Raw genomic sequence first — 5,187 nt, forward strand, 5'->3', positions numbered from 1 at the left:
TGTTAAGCATCGTTGTGCGTTGTGGTGCAGCCATGCTAGGTAAACTTGTGTGCTGTGGTGCAGCCATGGTGTGCAGCCCTATGCGTTGTGGTGCAGCCATGTTATGCAGCCCTATGCATTGTGGTGCAGCTATGTTGGGCATCATAGTGTACTGTGGTGTAGCCACGCTTGGCGGACTTGTGAGCTGTGGTGCAGCCACGTTGTGCAGCCCTATGCGCTGTGGTGCAGCTATATTGGGCAGTGTTGTGCGTTGTGGTGTAGCCACACTAGGCAGACTTGTGCGCTGTGGTGCAACCATGTGGTGTAGCCCTATGTGTTGTTGTGCAGCTATGTTGGGCATCGTTGTGCGCTGTGGTGCAGCCATGCTAGGCAGACTTGTGCGCAGTGGTCCAACCACGTTGTGTAGCCCTATGCGCTATGGTGTAGCTATGTTGGGCATTGTTGTGCGCTATGGTGCAGCCACGCTAGGCAGACTTGTGCACTATGGTGCAGCCACGCTACGCAGACTTGTGCACTATGGTGCAGCCAAGCTGGGCAACCTTGTGCGTTGTGGTGCAGACAAGTGGGGCAGCCCTATGCACATGCATATGGTGGTCCCTTCCCCCCCCCTCTCCCAATCTTGGTCTCCCAAATGATTTGTCGTTGCCTTGGTTGATTGTCGGCCCAGGGTGAGGTAATGGCCTAGGTGGGGGCTTGGACCTATTTGTGTCCCTGGCTCGTGCCGCAAGCAGTGCCTCACGTGGGCTGACTTTTGACGAGGCTTTGTCAAATTGCACCACAGACGTTGTTGCATGTTTTTCGAAACACCATTCATAACGATGCGTTGCTATCCAGTGGGGTTTTACTGTACCTTGGTTGATTGTCGGCCCAGGGTGAGGTAATGGCCTAGGTGGGGGCATCGGTGGACCTATTTGTGTCTCTGGCTCGTGCCGCAAGTGGTGCCTCATGTGGGCCAACTTTTGACGGGGTTTCGTCAAATTGCACCACGGACGATGTTGCATGTTTTTCAAAACACCATGCATAACGATGTGTTGCTATCTAGTGGGGTTTTACAGTGCCTTGGTAGATTGTCGGCCCAGGGTGAGGTAATGGCCTAGGTGGGGGCATCAATGGAGCTATTTGTATCCCTGGCTCATGCTGCAAGCAGTGCCTCACGTGGGCCGACTTTTGATGGGGCTTTGTCAAATCGCACCACATACGATGTTGCATGTTTTTCAAAACACCAGTCATAACGATGCATTGCTATCCAGTGGGGTTTTGCGGTGCCTTGGTTGATTGTCAACCCAGGGTGAGGTAATGGCCTAGGTGGGGGCATCGGTGGACCAATTTGTGTCCCTGGCTCATGCCGCAAGCGGTGCCTCACGTGGGCCGACTTTATACGGGGCTTTGTCAAATCGCACCACATATGATGTAGCATGTTTTTTGAAACACCATGCATAACGATGCGATGCTATCCAGTGGGGTTTTACGGTACCTTGGTTGATTGTCGGACCAAGGTGAGGTAATGGCCTAGGTGGGGGCATCGGTGGACCTACTTGTGTCCCTGGCTCATGCCTCAAGCGGTGCCTCATGAGGGCCAACTTTTGACGGGGTTTTGTCAAATCGTACCACGGACGATGTTGCATGTTTTTCAAAATACCATGCATAAAGATGTGTTGCTATCTAGTGGGGTTTTGCGGTGCCTTGGTCGATTGTTGGCCCAAGGTGAGGTAATGGCCTAGGTGGGGCATTGGTGGACCTATTTGTGTCCCTTGCTCGTGCTGCAAGCGGTGCCTCACATGGGCCGACTTTTGATGGGTTTTTGTCAAATCACACCACAGATGATGTTGCATGTTTTTCAAAACACCATGCATATGATGTGTTACCTCTTATTAGACTGTTGCTCCTAGTGGGAAATCGAATTCAATCTTTCATGCTAAGCGGGGCCTTCAAGCATTGGTCTTACTCATTCCTTCTAAAAGTTGGTTGTGTAGTGCCATTTCTTGTTTGTGGACGTGATGCATGTGAGTGGCTTTCAGTTTTCTTGTGATAGTGGGCTCTTTACTTGTCTATTGAACCACCAGGTATAGATACCTTTGTGGGTTGTGATTTGGGCTATTAGTGCCTTTGGTCAGCATGACAAGGTTCCTGTGTTGCTTACCTAGTCGGGTGGAAAGAAATCGGCCTCTTGATTCTCATTCTATCTCTTGCCTGCCCTTGTTGTGGTGTGGGGTGGCTTTGAATGTGATGCATATGCTACCATGCCTTTTGACATTGTGGTAAATGTGCATTGTGTTCTCAAGGATGTGGGACATTTCATGGCCAAGTGGACATGAGTTCTCTTGTATCATTTGGTTGTGATTCGTTTCACAAGAAAAGATAGACTATTATGTCCATCTTGATTGACATCATCCAATGCAATTGGGGGATGTTCTTCATGCAAAACTGGCATCAAGAAGGAAGCTACCTGGTTGATCCTACCAGTAGTCATATGGTTGTCTCAAAGATTAAGCCATGCATGTGTAAGCATGAACTAATTCAAACTGTGAAACTGCTAATGGCTCATTAAATCAGTTATAGTTTGTTTGATGGTATTTGCTACTCGGATAACCGTAGTAATTCTAGAGCTAATACATGCACCAAACCCTGACTTTTGGAAGGGATGCATTTATTAGATAAAAGGTCGACGCGGGCTTGGCCCATTGCTCTGATGATTCATGATAACTCGACAGATCGCATAGCCTTTGTGCCGGCGACGCATCTTTCAAATTTCTACCCTATCAACTTTCGATGGTAGGATAGTGGCCTACTATGGTGGTGACGGGTGACGGAGAATTAGGGTTCGATTCCAGAGAGGGAGCCCGAGAAACGGCTACCACATCCAAGGAAGGCAGTAGGTGCGTAAATTACCCAATCCTGACACGGGGAGGTAGTGACAATAAATAACAATATCGGGCTCTTTGAGTCTGGTAATTGGAATGAGTACAATCTAAACCCTTAACGAGGATCCATTGGAGGGCAATTCTGGTGCCAGCAACCGCGGTAATTCCAGCTCCAATAGCGTATATTTAAGTTGTTGCAGTTAAAAATCTCGTAGTTGGACTTTGGGATGGGCCGATCGGTTCGCTTCATGGTGTGTATCGGTCGTCTTGTCCCTTCTGTCGGTGATGCACTCCTAGCCTTAATTGGCGGGGTCGTGCCTCCGGCACTGTTACTTTGAAGAAATTAGAGTGCACAAAGCAAGCCTACGCTCTATATACATTAGCATGGGATAACATCATAGGATTTTGGTCCTATTGTGTTGGCCTTTGGGATCGGAGTAATGATTAACAAGGACAGTCGAGGGCATTCGTATTTCATACTAAGAGGTGAAATTCTTGGATTTATGAAAGACGAACCACTGCGAAAGCATTTGCAAAGGATGTTTTCATTAATCAAGAACGAAAGTTGGGGGCTCGAAGACGATCAGATATCGTCTTAGTCTCAACCATAAACGATGCCAACCAGGGATCGACGGATGTTGCTTTTAGGACTCCGCCGGCACCTTATGAGAAATCAAAGTTTTTGGGTTCCGGGGGGAGTATGGTCGCAAGGCTGAAACTTAAAGGAATTGACGCAAGGGCACCACCAAGAGTGGAGTTTGCGGCTTAATTTGACTCAACACGGGGAAACTTACCAGGTTCAGACATAGTAAGGATTGACAGACTGAGAGCTCTTTCTTGATTCTATGGGTGGTGGTGCATGGCCGTTCTTAGTTGGTGGAGCAATTTATCTGGTTAATTTTGTTAACGAATGAGACCTCAGCCTGCTAACTAACTATGTGGAGGTACCCTCCACGACCAGCTTCTTAGAGGGACTATGGTCGTTTAGGCCACAAAAGTTTGAGGCAATAACAGGTTTGTGATGCCCTTAGATGTTCTGGGCTGCACGCGTGCTACACAGATGTATTCAACGAGTCTATAGCCTTGGCTGACAGGCCCTAGTAATCTTTGAAAATTTCATAATGATGGGGATAGATCATTGCAATTGTTGGTCTTCAATGAGAAACTCCTAGTAAGCGCGAGTCATCAGCTCGCGTTGACTACATCCCTGCCCTTTGTACACAACTCCCGTCGCTCCTACAGATTGAATGGTCCGGTGAAGTGTTCGAATCGTGGCGACGTGGGCGGTTCACCGTCGATGACATCGCGAGAAGTCCACTGAACCTTATCATTTAGAGGAAGGAGAAGTCGTAACAAGGTTTCTGTAGGTGAACCTGCGGAAGGATCATTGTCGATACCTGCTCAGCAGATAGACCCGTGAACATGTTGCATCACATGATCAAGGGGGAAGGGTGTGGGGGGGTGTAAGCCCCTTCCTCCCTGACCCTTGTAAGGTCGGTCCGTGGGTATTTGTGGCATTGACCCAAACACAACAATCGGCGCGGTTGGCACCAAGGAATTCACAACAAAATGGGCGTGCCATCGTAACTTTGGTGTGATGTATGTCGTCTAGAATCCGAATCTCACGAACGACTCTTTGCAATGGATATCTCGGCTCTTGCATCGATGAAGTACGTAGCGAAATGCGATACTTGGTGTGAATTACAGAATCCCATGAACCATCGAGTCTTTGAACGCAAGTTATGCCCTAGGCCATTAGGCTGAGGGCATGCTTGCTTGGGCGTCACGCATCACGTCGCCCGCCCTCTGTTGCCCTTATGGTGGCCGAGTGCAATGTGGAGTTTGGCCCCCCGTGCCTCGTTTTGGAGTACGGTCGGCCCAAAGGAAAGAGCCCCCTGTGTGGCGAGCGTCACGACTAGTGGTGGTTGAAGCCACTTTGTCATTTAGTCCGAATGTCGTGTGCATTCTGCCTACATTGGGTTCTAGTAACCCTGAAAAGGCGTTGTCTCGTGACACGCTTCGACAGCGACCCCAAGTCAGGCGGGGCTACCCGCTGAGTTTAAGCATATTAATAAGTGGAGGAGAAGAAACTTACGAGGATTCCCCTTGTAACGGTTTCAAATAGGTATCGATTCGAAGGTCACGATGCTCAACATCGCATCCACACGTCTAATAAGAGATATGGACACTTTTTAAAAAATCCCAAGCCCAAAAAAGTACAGAAATGCCCCCAAATAACCCTGCACAACCCACCCAATCTGGTTTAAACCAAAACTGAATATATGTCGAGATAGGTATCGATTCGAAGGTCACGACCCCCAACATC

General features: G+C 48.7%; 1 non-coding gene across 1 annotated transcript; it reads left to right on the forward strand.

Annotated features, from left to right (window-relative positions):
- Window positions 1–4,491: 4,491 nt before the first annotated feature.
- Window positions 4,492–4,647, forward strand: LOC122647931. Its single transcript, XR_006330993.1, has one exon. It is a non-coding gene; the product is annotated as a 5.8S ribosomal RNA (ribosomal RNA).
- The last annotated feature ends 540 nt before the right edge of the window (window positions 4,648–5,187 follow it).

This window comes from Telopea speciosissima, unplaced genomic scaffold (genome assembly GCF_018873765.1).
Source record: "Telopea speciosissima isolate NSW1024214 ecotype Mountain lineage unplaced genomic scaffold, Tspe_v1 Tspe_v1.0285, whole genome shotgun sequence".
NCBI classification, from domain to species: Eukaryota; Viridiplantae; Streptophyta; class Magnoliopsida; order Proteales; family Proteaceae; genus Telopea; species Telopea speciosissima.